The following is a 20,001-nucleotide window of genomic DNA, read 5'->3' on the forward strand; positions in this document are numbered from 1 at the left end:
TATTTACACCATTATTTTGAGACCATTTTTAGGTCAAATAATCTTGATAATCTTATGTCAAACAGAACTCAAAGAGTTGTTTACTTTAGGTAGGATAGTGACGTCAGCTGCTCTACAGACCCCAATCTGACAGAATCCAAAGTTTCCTGCTGGGGTTTGTTGGTTTTCTGATGAAGACGAAGGCTGGCGTTGTGTACAACAGTCTAAAAAATCAATCTACTGGGACTCACTTTAGGGAGCACCAATCTAAGCAGCAATTACGTTTCCACAAAACATACAAGGCAAAACAGATTAGTAGTGACATGTTGGGTGAGGAAAAGACATAAATCAGCCGCTTTATCCCATTGCATGGATACGAAAGGTTTTATTTGTTCAAACACAAGATGCTTCAAATTAAATGTCCGGACGGAAAAGATACATTTCTCTTTTTTGCCGCCATCTTGTTGATCGTCGCTGAAAGGAAAGTTTTATTCAACAGTCAAACAAAAGGACCAATGGAGGCTAAACTGTGTTTGTGGAAAAGAAGCTGGTAAGATACACAGGATTGGGGTTTATGACTCAGAGGCCGGTAATAAACCAAAGCCTGGGGTTGTACACTTATTGAACCGTGGCAGTTTATCGATCGTTTGCCTGTTTGTGCTCTACAGTTTGACACAAATGCAGAGTTAGTAATGTTGATGGAGAGGAGAGATGCTTATTGGATTAAAAGCCTCATGCCGATTTTTTCACTTTAGGCTGTTTGGTCAACAGAGGCCATGATGCCAAGACTCTGCAAATGGATGTAAAGATCAGTTATTTTGATAATCAGTTAATCTGACGATTAATCGATTTGTCAGATAAAAATGTATCACATTCTACAGATTATTCATTTTAACCTCTTGAGCCGTTTTCTACAGTTTTAGAAATACATTAAAAGATGCAAATAAAATATGTAATTCCTTTTTTGAAAAGTGAAAATTGGCAATTTCTTCACTATAGGCTGTGTAGTCAAGGCATTATAAATGATGTAAAGATTGATAAATTGTTTTAGTAATCAATTAATCTATTATTCTGATGATTAATCAACTAATCAGATAAAGAGTTTGATGATTTCTTCACTTTATGTTCTTTTGTCAACAGCGGCTCTTCTGGCATTACAAAAGGATGTAAAAATGAATCGATTGTTTTGTTTTAGTAATCAATTAATCCATTATGCTGATGATTAATCAGATAAAAAAAACTCCACTTTCTGAAATAATTAATCAATCCTTCAAAATCTAGACTAAAATCCTGTTTAGAGTTAAACTGATCAACATATTTGATGTGTATAATTGGATTTGGTTATAATGTCATAATTGGTCACTGTATTGTGTTTTACAGTGTAAAGCACTTCGAACCGCCTTGTTGTTTGTTAGACTTTGCATAGCAGAGATTTTCTTAGATAAATCTGAAGGACTCGCATTCCTTCAAAGGAGGTTTTCAGAAATTCCCTCTGTCGTTGCTGCAGACATTTGTGGTCAAATATGACAAAGCGTGAAGAAGTTAAAAGGGTTGTGAAAGGCACTGTGCAATGAAGTCTAATCACACCGCATGATGTGCATCAAATGAAAGTCTGTCCTCCTATCAGTGGCTGCAGTGTCCTGCTCTTTGAGTGAAGCTGGCTTGTTTGCACCGGCAGTCTGTCTCCTCTGATCAGCCTGCTGGATTTACACGGATACAGCAGGAATGCAGGATGTTATCGAATCCATGCAGAGCAGAAGAAACACCATCAGCACTGCGCCCTGAGAATGTTTTCCGAAACGCTTTCCTTTGGAAGGTTTTCTTGGTTTGTATCTGTCAAGAAGACGAGAGGCTCATCTTGATGCTTGGTGAGGCTACAGATGGCAACAGAAATATCACTGCAGTTGAAACTGTTGTCAAGTGTAGCTCAGGCTCTGTGATTGTAGTTACACATACATATAATTCTTCTATTGGTTTATGAGTAATCCTATCCATTTTTTTATGCATGGTTGTTCTGACAATTTAAAGGCAATATGTTACAAAAAATTCACATTTTACAAACTTAAAAAAAGAAAAAAACATACAAACAAATGGTTTTTGGTGTCTGGAAATGAGTCATTGTGAAAGCCTTATGATTATTGAGTCATAAATGAGCAGGAAGTGCCTGTTACCGAGTGAAGCCCGGCCCGTTAATAATTATTTAACCAGATAAAGAAACTAACTGAGATGTACAATCTTTTTTTTAAAGCAAGACCTGGCAAGATAGCAGAACTGTTTACAAGTATCGACATATGCATTTGACCAATTACCTAGCAACCCACGCTGAGTTCCAACACGTTAGGTCAGTTGATTTTACCACTGTATGAGCCGTACAATGGCTGCTGGAAAAGTCAAGTGTTCTGTTTGATTTTGACTCACCAACCAGAAACTGCTTGCTGCATTCTTGTTGGTTGTGCAGAAGGCGCCACTCATGCTTTTCAAAGACGGTGGATTAAATGCGCATCTGTTTGCAACTCTGCTGAGAAAGGATGTTTGGTGGCAGGATTTCTCTTTTGTCTTTGAGGCATTTATCCTGCCTGATGTTAGTCTTGTTTGTTTTGGTTGTATTTACCCACAATGCCTTGCACTGTAGCACCAGAGTTCACTTCTACCAAACTGAGACAGAGGTTTGCAGGTGAACCAGTTCGATTCAGTCACACCTCCCCAAACAAACTGGGCTTTCAAGAGTTTGATTAAACTGGAACAAACATGGCTGCTGTGAATGCCACCCAGTATTTAAAGCTAGCACTATGTTAGCTGGTGGTGTATTTTCACTTTCCAAAACTGCAGTATTCCTACAAACATTCAGTTTTTCTACCGATTCCAACAAACTTTTTTTTTTTCTTTTGACGAACCCCGAGGAATTAGTAATTTCTGCAGTATATGGGAGGTTGAGCAGGCTGGATGGATGATGAGCCCATGTTGTGTTAGCGGTCCAGCAGGAGGATTAAAAGTGTGTATAGGCTTCACAGGGATTAGTGAGAGGCGAGGAGCAGAGATTGCGAGTGGCCCATTAAAACAGCCCGGAAAGGAGGACAAGGTTATCCATCTTATTCGTGTAATAAAGGCACAATTGATCTGCTCCAATTACAATGAGAGCCACAGAACATGAGGTATCCAGGTTTGTCTTGGTTAGCACATCTCTGACTGAAAGGGATGGGATTTATCTGGGAGTATGCTCAGACTCAGTGCATCTCTTTAATCCTGTTTTAGAGAAAGATGCTTTTCTTTCTTTAAAATATTTATGTTTATTACCAGATGTTGTTCCGTTAGCATGCAAACCTGTTTTCCTGTCTACATAACATGAAGGCAAAGGGATATTTTTACCCCATTTTCATTGATTTTTTTTCTTGACCTTTGAACTCATCCAGGATGTTTTACAGTGGTATGTCTAAAAATTATACAAATTTTAATACAGCAGCACGATCTCACACATTTTTGGATGCTTTATTATTATTATTGTTCTATTAATGCATAAAAGTGTTTGATCTGTTATAATAAGCAGTTAGAAGAGTTTTTACAGAGGTGACAAATATTTGCAAGACAAAAGGTGAATTGAGCTCAAGAAATAAGAGCAGTCCCCGTCGATATGCACTTTAAAATGTAGAGTCATAGTGTCTTCATAGAAACCGTCAGACCATAACTCGTGGTAGATTGGGACTTTTTTCTATATTTCCAGTTTGAACTCCACCTGGACAGTGGTTTGGTCTGGTGAAACTGGGATTACGGTGTTATACATAACATATTATGCTTCCTTGAACAAGTTAGGATAGATCTACGGCCTATACAAAACATTTTCATCACATATTTTTTGCTCAAAGTCATTCTTAGATATTGAGATTTTAGTCAGGGTGAGCTATTTTACGTATGTCCTGTCACTTTGAATCCTGCTGGCCACGCCCCTCCAACTCAACGTTTATGATGGCGGCGTGCCTGTCGAATGTGCCGTTTACATTTGGAAGATTCTTTGAAACGGCTCATTTTCCTCACACCAAAAAAATATTAACTTATTATCACACAAAGAAAAATCCATGTGGTTATTTTCAAGCGTTCAGATCAAAATGGAACTACAAAAACGTTCAAAATATGAATTTTGCTTATTAAAAAAGTTGGATTTCTCTCAATTCTTTAGTGAATAATTGTCCAGAAGCAGTCAGAAATTTTATAAATGTGAGTAGTGTTATAAGTTCAACAGGAAATGACTTTAATCTGTACAGATGCGGCTATTTAATAATCTGGTAAAGATCTGATCTTTTTTAATATTTCCTAATAAAACCGATGACTGCAACGCGGGCAGCCATGTTGGGTCGTCCTTCTCAGGAAGCCGAATCGAACTGAGAAGAAGGCAGAAGGAGGAAGCCAGCTCTGAATATTTACTCAGTCTGAACACAGTTTGTTTTTTCATGCTGTTCGAGAGAGAACAACAAAATATCTTTCATAAAATGTTCACAAGGCTGCAGAAAATCCCTGCTGACAGCAGTACAGTACAGTCCATAGTTCATTGTCTTCAAAGCGCTCCCAGGCTGGGACTGTGTGCTAGAAGCTGCCCTGCACCTCCACCTCTGCAGAACCAGCAGCAAGCAGCATTAAAGCCCACTCAACAGCCCAATATTTGAATAAATTCAATTTTTAACCAATTTAATTGGTATAAAAACATATAAAAAGTTATATTTCCCTCCTACTTTGTTTTAAAACAGTTTGATCTAAATCTAGAAACAGAATTCATTCAGAAAATTACATTATTTATGTTTTTCCTATAGAAAGCCAGATTGTATATATAAATAATGAAACTATAAAATAATTAAGTACACTTGAACACTTAAATCAACATATGGGTAAATAATAAAAAGTTACGGAAATAAATGGCATATCAAATCCTTGAACTTTCTTTCTGCTTTGCTTCTTCAGAACCAGAACCAAACATTAAGCTTCCAAGCTCCACAGATCTGGATCAAACTTCCCGAAAACTGCAAAACAGCCGAAACACTGAGCTTCTCTACAGTCGCTTCTGATTAATTCTAACTGGAAAATTGACCAACATATTGTTAATTTTGATGATGGTATTTGATCAAAGTAACGTTCATTGTTTGTTTCATAATTTACTTTTCATTATCAAGCACCTTGAACTTTCCTGAGCTCCACTCAGATAATCAGAGCCAAAGAAAATCAACGGCACTCTGCTATTTGACTGCAGATAATTTGGAGTTACTATCCACAGAAAAATCTGTAAATAGATAAATTGGAAAATAAGTGAGTGTTCACTGTATTTATTTGTTTTAGCAAACTTTAATATTACTTGCATCTAAATAAATATATATATAAAAACATAAACAGAGGATAAATAAAGATTTAGAAATGTGTAGATATGTAATATTTTAATAAATATATCTGAAATGGAAGTACCTCACAGTAGATAGAAGGAAAAATATAAATATGTGAAAATAATTATTAATCAACACAATTTGGTGCAAGATTCATTCAAAATTGCCATTTTTTCTTCTGGCAGGTTGATAACAAAATATAAATAAAAATTTAAACACATAACATATAATTTGCAGCAAATTACATGAAATGTTTAGTAGTAGTACAAATGAGCATTTATAAAAAGCAAGTCATACCCATTAAAACATGTAAAACATTTAATTTAAATGTTAATTTAAAGCATGAATGCAGTTTGATTACAGTTTAAATTATGAATAATCCCAATGGATGTAACTTATTTTGGAACTTATATTAAATAAATTTTCTAACGCTTTAATCAAAGTAAAACAAGCGGTCCCCGTTAACAGCTTTAATTATTGGCTTAAACTGTGAAAACTGAAATATAAAGATGGAGTCTCAAAGGTCCAGAAACTGCTGATTCTCTATTCATGGAAAAGCATATCGGAAGATAATTCAAAACAAAAAAAATGAGAACATTATCCCAGCATTGGAGAGTCTGCAGCCCGTAATATCTGAGGTGATAATCACTTAACCTGAGATCGCAGCTGCTAAAAGTATTTTTCTGTGTGTGAACAGAATATTACAGAGCCAACATAATGTTCTGCTCTAAGTTTCTGAAGAATATTAGCTATTTATATTTCCAGATGTAACATTAATGAGGTTCAGATTTAAGAAAAATAAAATTTAACATCATAATTACACATAAATCGCATTTGCAAAGGATTTCACAACAACTTTCTCTATTATATGACATTTATTTTTGTAGATTTCAGCTAAAAAATAAACAAAAATGTTTCATTTAAAAAAATGCAATATATCATTTTGATTTTCACTTGATTTTCCCATTAGATATGGTTCATTTTCATCAATTTGAAACTGACTAAAACATTTAAACAGGACAGCTGAGTTTTATTTAAATCAGATTTACTTCATATTACTTTGTTATTGTATAATTGGATGTGGATTCATTGTTTTCTGTTACATTTTTAGGGATTTCATTTGTTTTTACCTCTTCAACTCCATAAATTTGACCAGAGTTGTGTATTTTTTTCTAGGGCTGAAACGATTAATCGAATTAATTGTGATTAATCAGTTATTTGAGTATACAGACTCAAAGAAAGTCTGTTTTGGAGAAAAATCAGCATGTTCAGAGCAGTAATCAGCACAAAAATGTACAAATTTTGCACTTAAGATGCAAAAACTTCCTTTTCCTGTAAATATCCTCAAGTTAAAACTCCTAAAATTACAACTCTGTAAAGAAAACGTATTTGCTATTCAGTTATTAATTCAAAAACTTATCAACATGTTAGTGTCTTTTTAGCTGCAGTGTTCACTAAATTGCATTTTTTAAGGAATAGCATTTTCAATTTCTTATTCAAAAAAGTAATTGAATTATTTGCTGAAAAATCAGCAGAATGAGCCACATTTTTAGACGATATAAAAGGTCAGAATAATCAATAACTACTCAATTCTCCTGCACTTAGCTCTGATTAATATTCCAAACTCAACTGTTTCTAAATATGCACTTCATTCAATCATGTATTTTCAATAACATTTAAGACTTTAAGCTGGAAATATGCTTTGATTGGATTTTTACACCAAAAAATATCAAAAAGTGAGGAGTTTTTCTTTGTTGACAATTGAGCTGGAGCTCCTCCTTAATCACACAGAACAGCAGTGCTTTGCAACAACCGTGTTTTAATATCGCTCCATCTTGTCTCTGCTCTCATTGGCTTCATTAGTTGGTGTCAAAAACTAGTTGGCATGCTTAAATTGCTTATCGACTAGGCTTTTAACTAAATGTAACAAATATCCACGGTATGGCTGTCCTCCAAGGATCCTTAACAACTGTCTCTGCTAATGGTGCTTAGATCTCTCAGTGAGTTTTTCATAGTGACTACATGTAATAGTATTGCTTTTTCAAGTATATTTTTGTTCAGTATTCCCAAATACGCCTCGGAGGTGACAATATTCTGTTAAAATGCAATGAGTTCTTGGTTGAAAAGTGAAAATTTTAATTTATTTCTAAAGAAAATGAAGCCATAATTGCATCTCTTTCATAAAGTAATAGCATTTTTTGGAAAGTTTAGTGGAAAGAAAACCTCTCCTGAGATAATAATGAAGCAAAGTTCACTCAACAGTTTAAAAAAATAAAATAAACAAAGAGTACACATTACAAGTCTCAAAAATTGATAGATTAAATAAAGTAAAGCTGAAATGTAGAGCAGATAAAGTTCACATTTTCTTTTCATGGTAAGGGAAGATAATTCAAAGCAGCCAGAATAATACAAGAAATGAGAAAATTATCCAAGCACAAGAGAGTCTGCAACACATCTGCGCACAGACAGAATAAGTGATAATCAGTTAACCTGAGATCGCAGCTACAATAAGTGTTTTTCTCTGTGTGAACAGAATACTGTCTGGGAAGGCATATTTTACAGGAATATCCCATTTATAATTCCAGGCATGAGATTAATGAGTTTTAGATTGAATTAAAAGACCCATCAGTTGAGAAATTATCAAAGTTAAGCGCTGGTTTTTCTTAAATTTAAACATGTTTCACCATAGATTTGATCCTAAGTAAATTTTGTGGCAGATAATTCAGTTCTGACATCAAGGGTTGATTTTTAATTGCTGTCCTACGTCTTGATTTTTCTGAAGTCGAACTTTTCAAAGAGGCTGGCCTATTAATTTGTAAGTAGTCAAGGCCACCAAGTGTCTGGTGTCCCAGCGAAGAAAACAAAACCAACAATAATAACTCGGATTTACCATATCAGGGTGTTTTCGCACCTGATAATCTGGTAGATTTGGTTAAACGAGGGAGCAAAGTTGCCTCATTTGTTACATTTTCAGCTGCTGTGATTCTCTTTCACACTGCACTCAGTCCAACCTAATTGAAAAACCTGTTTTCCTCCTTGCCTGTGGGGGCGCTGCACCAAGAACCACTGAAGGAAATGACAAGAAAACCTCTGAAGAAGACACAAAATGGAAACAAAAATGGAAAAGCGTCAGATGTTTGTAGTTGTAGGATTTTTCTTTTGTCTCTGGCTCAAGCCCACAGGACATTTCTCCTGCTAGCGCTAGGCTAGCACGTTTGCTTTGGTTGTATTTACCCAGAATGCCCTGGGTAAATACAACCTGCTTTTGGAGCGGTATCTGGTCCACTTGGCGCTCACAAATGCATTCAAACCACAACAATTCACTTCAACCAAACCGAGGTTTTTAGGCGGACCAGAGTTCACTGTTTTGGTTTGCACCAAGCTTCAATTGCTAAGAAGTTTCTGTTTGTGCTGTTAGAGTTTTAAAGCTATTAATAAATGTTTCCAGAGGTCATGAAACTTCAACCTCAATCAACTGTCTTTTGTTGATATTTTGTAAGAGTAGGACTAGAATGTGGGGGTAGATTGACTCCCCAATTGTTCCGACATGACCAGTCTGTTCTATGATCAGGAAAAGTCGGCCAGGCTCAGCTTTAAAGGTGAGTGTTTGAGTTCAGTCATCTGGCCGGGCCTGGAGTTGGACCGCTGCCGCTCTGCATTCAGATAAACCATTTAAGGTTGTTTGAGTGTCTGGTTAAATGCCTTTAGATCATCTCCTAGGGGAAACGCTTTCAAGCAAACACTTGACTCGCTGGAGGGATTATGTCTCAAGGCTGGCTTGGGAATACGGTAAAGTCCCAGCGGAGCAGCTGGTTGGAGAGAGATCTGAGGATTTCAAGCCTTCTGTCTTGATGTTGTTTTTGGTATAATGTGTTTGGACGTAAACTCTCTCTGGTTGCTAGTCTGGAGATATTATCCATTTGCTAATGTTTAAAGAAGTGACTCAGTGTCTCACACCCACATGTAGATACGCAAAACATTAGATTTTCCTGATTTCTCATGACCGAAGCTGCCTGTTTGTGTCAATATATGCAACAGGAAGAATCAGGGGAATATGTGTCTTATACAAATTGTATGCAGCCTTTGGCATTTTCAAATCATGAACAATATTTTTCTTTGGCAAATAAAACATTTATTTGCTCTGTGGCTCAATTCTATATAATTTAAAAGGTAATCTTAGATGCATTAAATGTCTGTACTTTACTCACAAATCTGGTTTTGTAGAAATGTTACATTATTTTACGTTAAAATAAGTATATTATCACATTTTATTATTCGTTTTCTCCACTGTAGATCCAAATCGGCTTTCCAGATAATCTTTTTTTTTTGACTCAGCTATAATTAATCACTATGTTTTTGGGCTGTTCGGTGAATATTTTCCAAGTAATTTTAGTAACCGATGAGCTTTCTTAAACTGAAGGATATCGACGCACTCCAACAGAGGAATTACAGTTATTTGTGCTTCCTTAAGTGGAATATCTTCTTTTAATCAGCTGCTTTTATCATCAAACTTATTAGAGCTTTCTTTGATTGAAACACTAATCCTGTTAGTGGATGATCAAACAAAGTCACACGCTCAATTATTGATCTTGGAAAATACGTTTTTATAAAGAGACTGAAAGAAATAGCTGCATGCAAATCCAAATGTGTGAAAAAAGGAATTACTGAATCCACCGTAGCAAGTGTTGACTGTAATAGGAGAAACAAACTTTCAATTATCATTGATACAAACAATGCAACTAAATACACGTCGCCTGTAGGAGGTTTAAGAGGAAAAGCAGAAAAGTTTTTGTTATCTTGCTGTTCTGTAGCACAATGCAAATTGGAGAAAACAGCAGCAGCATTGCAGAAAAAGACAAAGAACCACTGAAGGAAATAAAACAAACATGCTGGCTGTGTTTCCACTTAACCTTGCAAAGTGGAATTTGCTTGATGACAATGAGAAATATTTCAAAAGGTTTTTGCGCTAAGGTTAGATGTTTTATTGGCTGAATCAAAACAAATGTAGGCCTATTTCATAAAACTGCAACGGAAACACACGAGTCATGTGATCAATGACGGATGTTACTACTGGCAGAAACTACAAAGCGAGAACAACAGGAAGTGTTAAGAAGATGGGAGAAAGCGTGCTTTTGTTAAAGTTTTGACATCAAGTGGAGGAACTTTGTTGCCGTCAACAACAACAGCATGTGCTATGGAAATGCAACATTTTAGTAACTTTTATTACTTGATCCGCTTTCCGATCTGGTAAACTTGGGGAAGTTTAATCGAACTCTGATGTGAACAAAGAAACCGTCTCTGGTCCACCTACAAACCTCAGTCTCAGTTAAGGTGAACTGAACTCTGCTGCAGTTTGAATGCATATGTGAAATCCAACTGAACCGAAAATCAGGAAGTGGACTACAACGCAGGGCATTCTGGGTAAATACAACCAAAACAAACCTGCTAGCTGGAGAAATGGCTTGCGGTCTTTAGCCAAAGACACAAGAGAAATCCACTAAAATCTGACACTATGCCACTTTTGTTCACGTTTCCTGAAGAAGGAAGTTGCGCTCCGTGTCTTCTTCTGTGGATTTTGGTGCAGCGCCACCACAGGCGGGGAGGGGAATAGCTTTTTCAAAGGGTTTGGTTGGTTTGACACAGTGCAGTGAGAAGGAGAACAGCAGCAGCTGAAAAACAGATGTCGCAGTTTTGGTGAAAGCACTCTCACTTTAATGTGTGACTATTTCTGTTTATAATATTAACCCACATATTCACTGGAAAAACAGACAGTCCATCACTTTAGTAAAGAGTACAGCTGGTATTTCATACCATTTCTTCCTCTTTATGGAGTCGTAACATCAGATTGTATCCCGTCTGATCATTTTTCCTTCAATATATTTTCTAGTTTGACTGATTATATTGTTTTTTATTGAGGTATTTTATTCTGGGTTAGCACCAAAGCAACATTTTATATTTGATTTAACCTGGAGGTTGTGTGTACAGCTTGAAAACACTATTTGAAGGAACAATTTGTGATCTATCAGCAGAGAGTGGCAGAGGCAGATTAATTTAAGGAGTTGCATCAATTCTTTTCTCTCTTTATTTTCAAGCCTCTGGGTCAAAAAGGAGAAGATTCAGCTTGGCACTACAGTATATCACTTCTGCGCATACATTTCACAGCACAGACTAAATTAAATTGTCACTCCAGCAAGAGACATCAAAATTATTGTTTTTCATTCGTGAAGAAAAGTGTTTTCCTCCCCTGTGCGGTGATAGGTGGCTGTCTGTGTAATCAGCTCAGACATTGTTTCTGAATGAATAAAAAGAGGATGAGCAAAGCCTCTGGCAGCAGATTTTGAATGGTGAAAATAATTGATTTATGTAAAGGAGAATGTAATGTAGGAGAGAGTAGAAAGGGACGACGGCAGGAGCAACTACTGCTGAGAGCATCCAGGAACAGAAAAGGTCCTTAAATACTTTAAAAAGAAAAAAACCTGAAGAAATCTTACAAAAATAGTGAGGTAACAGAAAATAGTATTTTCTTAAATAAATAACTTTCCTGAAGAAGGAAGATGTAATCAATGTGTTCTTCAGTGTATTTGTTGCAGCACCATCACAGGCGAGGAGGGGAACAACTTTTTCAAAAAGTTTTATTTTTTTCAAATAAATAAACTCCTAAAACATTTCATTGTTAAACATACAAGATGCATGAATTGAGAAAAAAATAAAGTACAAATTGTCTCTTTGCTTTTCTTGTTACATTTTTAAAAAATATTTCAAATAATTTCCAGAAAAATATGAATCTGGAACTGTTTATTTTGTTGAAGCAAAAACTATTGTCTTTACAGCAAGATTTAAAACTCAAACGTTTTTATTTGTCCCATTTTAGCAAGATATATGAGACTGTCTAGAGAACTAACGTAGAAAGCTGAAGAAAGCATTTGTAATTTTCCAAAGGTGTTCCTCAGGGATCAGGTGTCGGGTCATTCATCTTTTATCACGATGTTCTCCATTGTGTTACAATTTACTGGTTACTTTATGAATACCAGTAAACTTTCAGTACTTACTTAACTTTGTGCTGTTTTGAATTAAGCATGAATGATGAGAAAAATGTAAATTTATGTTGTTACCAAAGTCTAATTAAATCGTCCATCTGTTAAGACTTTATGGTTTGCAAGCTGAGTTCAGTGTCTGAATACAAAAACTTGAAGTCACTGATGTTTCTCTGCTTCTGGTCCCAAATCACACAGGTGGTTAAAAAACTGAAGTTAAAATAGTTTTTTTTTTTGTCTCCTGGTTTTATTTATTTCTGAAAGAAAGAAAATAAATGAATTTTTGTTGTTATATCTCTGCATCGTATGTCAGATTTTTGGTGTTTGGTTAATTTCTAATGCTGATTTTTTACTTTTTCATCCAGATTTATAATCTAATCCTCCCCTAAAAATGACAGGAGCTAATTATGATTATTACTGAATTTGCAGGAACAAATTCATTATTTTTTCTCTCTCTTAAGTCATGCAGTCTATAAAATTTGTTGTCCTTGAAGGATTTTCTAAATTCACACATATTCTGCTAATAATGATTGAATTTTTTTTAGAAGATCTGCTTTTTATTTTTCTGTTTTCAACTAGCAAAAGAAAATATACAACATGCTCATCATAATTGATTATTCAGCCTCTGACACATTTCCTTAATTTTATGCAATGCTTGACCTTTTTTCTGCGTCGTCCTGCTGGGGGAAGGCGGTACTGCAAGCTTTCATGTTTTGTTTTTAAACACACACCATGAAGTAAACTAATTAAAGCAAATGAGATCAACCTGAGCTCACCCAATTCATTCAATATTTCAGATTAATTGAAGATGAAACAGATTTATTTGGAATTACATTAGAAAGTACTGCCCTCAGGTGGAAGGATCAATTACTACAAAGGACTACATAGTCTCACAGTCTCTTTGTTCTGTGCATAATTAGATGGAATCAGAGTGGAGAGCGCTGCAGAGAAACACAAGCACATCAGACGGTAGACGTGCAGCACACTGATACTCAAACATCAACAGCATGCAAAGAAATCCCAGCGTGTATACTTGCATGAATTTCAATGGTTTTACTTGAATAACTTTTGGTAGCAGGAACTTCAAAATTGTTAAAACATATAATTTCACCAAGAATTTTTGTCCAGTTTCTAGTGCAGATGTTTGAAATGAGGTGTTTTAAAGTGACAGTTCTCATTTTGGTGCAAAGCAGCGAGTGGAAACATGAATACTAGAGTTTGACATTTCTGCAAAAAACTTCAGCGTCTAGCTTGTACAATGGATCACAAAAATGTGAAGCTTTTTGTTATTATAACCACAAACTAACGTGGTTTTATTTGTGAAATTGATAGAAAATGAGACTTGCTTTTTTATACAAATGCAATTTTGAAAAGTGCACTGCAAAAACACAGAATCTCACCACTTATTTTCCTTCAACTTTCAAATACAAATATCTTAATATGCTTGAAATAAGACAAAATTTATTTCAAGTTTTGACTTTTTTCAAGTATTTTTTGGAAAAATAAATAAGCTTGTGTCTCAGCAAATAATTCCTTAATATTGAAGAAAAAATATTAATTTTATTGGTAGATTATTTCACGTATTACAATACATTTTTCCCAATTAAATAATCTGCCTGTTGAACTGACACTTTTTCAACAAAATTACAGACTTATTTACTAAAACAAGCTTATTTATCTTGCTGAAAATGTTAGTTTTGTTTATTTAAAGTGTACTGTGTTTTTGCAGTACTCTACTAATCTCATCCCAGCACCCTCTACAAGCTACAAATGTTTGGCATATTTATGGAAAGTTGAGTGGAAGGAAAAAGTGGAGTTAATCCTACATGTTGTTCAGAGGTCACCAGTGAGTTTTGTCTTATTCCAAGTGTATTAGAAAGTAAAGCAAAAGTACTTTATTTTGTATCTTTGCAGTGAAAGTAAACAGGAATAAAAAGCCTGGATGGATGTTTTTGTTTAATACAAACAATACAGAATATGAACATAATTGTTTCTCATGTAGGTGATCTGTAAGTCTGCATCGTCTGGCTCGGCTCTGCGTTTTTCAGAGGTTCAGACGACTTGTCAAGTCAGAGAGATTAAATGAAGCCGGGGTAATGCACTTGGTAACCTATTGTTTTCACCAGCAATATGTTTTTTTCTCCTCTTCTGATATTTATAATGAATTCATAGCAGCATTGAGTCCAGTGTGGATCAAAGGGAAGCCTGCGGTTCGCCCTGGCTAATGCCTCTTTTCAGTCCGCAGTGTGCAACTGTCAGATACACGGCCACACAGCCACTGCTTAATGACGGGAGCTGAAAGGTGGTCAAAACAGATGGCTAGGGAACAACATTACCACCTTTACAATGTGCTAATGAGGAGGCAGACGTGGCGCCGGCGGGCTTTGGAAAGGTCGCCATAGTGATTCTGTTGCACTGTCGAAGTCATGACCATGCAAAGCCAAAGGCGAACCCCGCTTCTTTGCTCAGCGTCGCGTGTCATGACCAGCGTCGTTGAGCGGCTATGAGAGGCTACGAGCAGCAGGGGGTCGGTTCAAAACGGTGATGTAATCGCAGGAAGTAAAAGTAATGGTATGCGGTGTCAGCAGAACAGCAATTGTGAGTTATATTCTTGTTTTATGAACCCTGGTGGTGATTCATAAAAGAGTTATATGGCCTAAAAGTCCTTAGCACTGATGCACGGTATTAAAATTTGCATTTACAGCTGCTGAGAAGGGTTGGGCAGAGACATCCCATGTATCTAAAAACAGCCGACTGCAGCATTGGCTGGATGATCAGGGTTGACTCCACATCTAACTATTTTTTTTAAGTCATTGCAATAAATGATAATGTTGTTTTGAGACTATTTTTATGGCTTTGATCTTCTCAAAGATCAATAAAAAAACAACTAAAATGTATTTTAAAGTCTATGTAAACAAAATTGTCTTTAAAAAAAAGGACTACAAGACTTTTTTGTTAAATTACAAGAACATAGTTGCTGGATTCACTCCTCCCTTTCCACCAGGGGGCTCCACAGCTCATTCTAAACGGAGTTTAAATGATTTGACGGACAACCGGAACTGAGCCGGCGCGAACCGGAAGTTGTACTATGTCGTCGTCGGCTGACGCTAGCAAGCTAAATGAGCCCTAAAACTACTTCCTACTTACGTTTTGAGTGTCGCCCAACATGGTGAGTTAATGCTGAAGGTTGAAAGCTAATGAGAAAGATGTGTTTTTTGTTCTAAATTATCATTAAGCTAATGAAAATGTTATGTTATTTTGTACATTGGCAGCTAATTAGCACAATGCTTTCAGTTGTTTAATGCTGATGTTTGCTACTCATTAAAGTGTCCAAGGGGTACAACTTCGTGCTTTGTAATTTGTTGGTTAAGCATAATTGGTGATGATATGCTTATATGCTTTACTTTAGAAAGTTTAAATATGTTTTAAGCTAGTTGAATTGCAATTCTTGTTTTTTTCCACAGTTTTTAGCATGTAACGTAATACTCCAGGGAGGAAAATGTGAGTCAAACGTTGTTTTGATTAGAAAAAATTGGATAATAATTATTTTTATTTTTTTTATTTTCATGTTGAGTTCTCAAAACAATTATTTAATTCTCCCAATGTTGCAACTTTATTCTCCCATTATTTCAACTTTATAGTCACATGGTTTTTATTCTTATTAAAATAATAATATTTATAAAAATAACTCCCAGCCCGACCCGTATATTTTACCGTAATAAATTGAAGCTGTAAAACAAGATGGCGGCTCTGGGTTTGCTTACATTTGAATTATGGAAAGACAACATTGGTAAAAAATAAATAAATAAAAATACTGACTTTCCAAAAATTCAACTAATTGACAAGATTGATTGAAATCCCAGCCCTGTTGTGTACATAAATGCATATATTTATTATTCTCTGATGGTTAGGCAGCGTCTGACGGTAGAAGTCAAGCAAAGCTTTATACTCAAATCAAACAGCAGTGAATATCTAGAGATCCTCTATTATGAAAACCTTGGGATGCAAGATGCTGCTCAGACACTATTTTGGCCTTTTTTTTTCCTAGGACAGAATATTATTTTCTCGCTGATTGTTTAGCAGCACCGTGTACCTGAGATGTGAAAACAAAACCAGCATACAAACAAAAGGTAATTTACACCCAGTAGCCATCATACCCTGCTGGCGATGCAACAGATGTTGGCATGACGGGAGGATGAAAGTGGAGGAGGGAGGAAGTCAACGTAGCCGAGTCCAGCAGAGGCAGAGCTTTATGAAAGATTTTAGACTTGGTGGGAAATGAATAGTGTGAATTAAATATCATACACTGGCTTTCCACACACATTCACAACTCTATTACAGATTTATTTGAAGCTAATGTACACATAGCTAAGGTACACTTAGGTAAATGAATCAATAATCTCCAGATAGTTTTTGTTTTTATTGCATATCTTTTTAAGATAAGTTATCCCAGACAAGCTAAGCTAATGAAATGCCAACACACGAGCTAAGATAACCAATTGATAGATGGAGTTTCATTTTCATACTTCCTATCTATGACATTTGTCTCTTAGATGACATAAACTTTACTCTAAGCTAACACATGCTAAGCTTACAGCTGACAGATGGAGTCTTCTCCTTGACCAAACTTTTCACCCAGTGACATGCTAAATTAACCAAGCTAATAGTTCCTTCACAGAAAGTTTTCCTTTACTTACATGCTATGGTAAGATGAGGTGTGCTAAATAAGCTTAAAACTCCTAAGTAGTCTCTTTTTTTACTGACTTATTTTTGTTTTGTAAGTTAAGATATGCTAGGCTAGGCTAAGAAATGCTCCATAATGCCATGCTAACTAGCTACCTGATGAACTTCAACCAGCTATTCCACTAGCTAAGCTGTGCTCAGCTAGTTTACCTGCTACTATCTCTAATGTTATCCCTATCTCAATGTTTACTATAAGCTTATACATGCTAAACCAAGCTAATACCTGCTTCTGAGAAATGCTCCTGATATCACTTGTATTTTTATTACTTTGATTAGTTAATTATATCAAACTTTATTTAGAAAGATGAGACAATTAAAAGTTGTTTTTGAATTACATCAGTCTGGGTGACTTACTCATGGTAGATGTAAAAGAGAAAAGCTAGTTAGCAAGGGTACATTAGCGGCTAGTTAGCGGTACTCATTGAAAAAAACTAAATTAGACAATTCTGCCAAAATTTAAATCTTGTGACTAGCATTTTCTAAAACCAAATTGTGTTTTTTCCATGGATTAAAGATATTTTCAGGCTTTTATTTTATATATATGAATTTTCTAAAGTGATATTGTAGGAGAGACTACCAATGAAAGCTTTACTAACTTGAGAATAACTCAGCAAGTAACACATTTCTGGATTTGCAGAAAGCTTTTTTTGTTGCCTGTCGAGCTACATTGTTCGCTAATGCTCAAAAAACTTTTGTTGGACCAGAGGGACCTTTTTTTTCTCACTATCCTCTGCCTCACAACACATTTTTTCATTAAGTTTAGCAGCAGGAGGGAGCAGCAAGGTAGAGACAGAGGCTCTGCTGAACCCCAGAGAACATGCAGAAGTGGATCCCCCCTAACGCAGTTAATCCGAGAGTATATGTGCAAAACACCAATCAGAAATGTGTGTTTTATGAAATTGAAGTCAGCAAAACAAGAAGTTCCTGTCAAACATAAAAAAAAAAAAAAATAGAATTTAGAGTTTCTTGTCAGGAAATGAGGCGGTTTGCTTTTGATTTCCTCTGTGTTTCGTCGCTCTGACGGGATTTTATGAATCTGGAAAGCAGGTAGCAGCGTTGCACCTCTCGGGACAGAAACATGTGGCATATTACATGTGAGAACCACTATGCAAACACACTCCTAGAGGACCCCGGCGCTCTATTAGATTCATATTGGAGGCCTGCTGAGAATATTTTGAAAGAGAAATGAAATAGTGCCAATGTCTGAGTTAGCTCCCCGCAGAGAGAGTAATTTTTCGTGGGAAGGGAAAGGAAAGGGTCAGACTCAGATGGCCCATTGTTTGCACACATTGGTGTGTCATTTTATTCATCCTGGTGGGAAAGAATCGCATTAAAACCTACTTATAGAACAACGCTGAAGAACTGTACCGGAGATGACTGATTATTCACTTCCTTCTAATGATGCTAAAGAACATTCTGGTTGTCAAGGACGTCCAAGTCATTAGAAGCAGTAAGATTCTCCTTCCCAAGCAGCCGCTGCATGCACAGAACCAATGTGTTGGCCAATGAATATTTCATTCGGATCCAAAGACCAGACAATATGATTCTCTAGATGCACTAACAGCCACCATCAATTCTGTCGTGATTTTTCTCTGTCACCATGAAAACCTGGTAAGAGCTCAATTTCATGGTTGGCCGGATGCAGGGCTTGTTTGAGTCTGTCGTTGGTGGATGGAAAAGCTGAAAAGTTTGCATTTTTTCCTTTAGCCCCCATTCTGCAGACTGGTAATGTTAATGAGGCCGAAAAGTGAAAAGGTTAATAAAAACCCTGCAGGAGGAAGAGTCATACAGAAGAGGATCAGGGCCACTGAACAAAAAGATTAACTTTAAACTCTGAATTTTGACAGTTTTTTGGGGTCAAAATTTTCAGTTTAATCTCAGAATTCAAATTTTTTTCTCAGAAATGTTTTACTTTAAAGTCAGAACTCTGACATTAGGGTTAAACATTTAAACTGAGAATTCTGACTTTTTTTTCTCAAAATTTTATCTTCAACCTCTGATTTCTGACTTTATGTTGATTCAAAATTCTGATTTAAACTCAGAATTTTGACTTTTTTCATATCATTTTGACTTTCTCATAATTCTAACTTTAATCTCAAAATCCTTACCTTAATCTCAGATCCCTGACTTTAATCCCAAAAATTCAGACTTTAGTTAAACGGACTTTAACCAAATCATTTTGCACTGTTTTTTACCGCTACGCACAATCTTTGTTTAAATTTTGCCCTTACCATGGGATTATTCTTCTTCTTTCTCTTTTGTACATATTGCAATATTTATGCCCCATTGTGGGGCAGTAAAGGATATTTTTATGTTGTTTTCCACACCGTGCGATGGGCTATAATGCCAGAGTTGGAGGTGCTGCCATACAGAAACTCCTGCTGCTCAGTGATATATAAGCCTCAGTTTTCCATTAGTGCCAGCTGCCACTTAAACAGATGACTCATTTAAGTCCAGCTGTCTACTTTATGAGACATATAATGATTTCATACTTTAGTATTTACAATTATCGAGCTGCAGTTCTCCATGCGTGAAGCCGTAGACGGTCGGAGCCGGTTTAGAACAATGCATGAAGCTTCCTGCTCTGGACTCAGTTTGACGTTTGCAGGCAGGATATTGGTGGTATTGGTTTGCTGATTGAGATCAATAATAATCGATAGCGATCTCAGGCATCAAACTTACAAACTACTTCTTATTGTTGAGGAGCAGGCAGCTGATATTCTCTGTTCTGTTATTTCGGATGTAAAATATGTTCTGAAAACTTTCAATTAGATCATGATCCACTTTTATTTAGTGATTGATTATGAATTTTATTGTATTTTTTTATCTATTCTTCATCACATTTTTATTCACTTATTTTTTCATTATGTTTTAAAAACTAAATA

The 20,001-nt window shown here is 35.9% G+C and overlaps 1 long non-coding RNA gene across 1 annotated transcript in view; it reads left to right on the top strand.

Moving 5' to 3' along the window:
* LOC129378974 (uncharacterized) overlaps positions 1-20,001 on the top strand; it is a 129,507-nt gene that overhangs the window by 63,551 nt on the left and 45,955 nt on the right. The window lies entirely within an intron of this gene.

The sequence above is a fragment of the Poeciliopsis prolifica genome, unplaced genomic scaffold (genome assembly GCF_027474105.1).
Source record: "Poeciliopsis prolifica strain line A6 unplaced genomic scaffold, Auburn_PproV2 SCAFFOLD054, whole genome shotgun sequence".
NCBI lineage: Eukaryota > Metazoa > Chordata > Actinopteri > Cyprinodontiformes > Poeciliidae > Poeciliopsis > Poeciliopsis prolifica.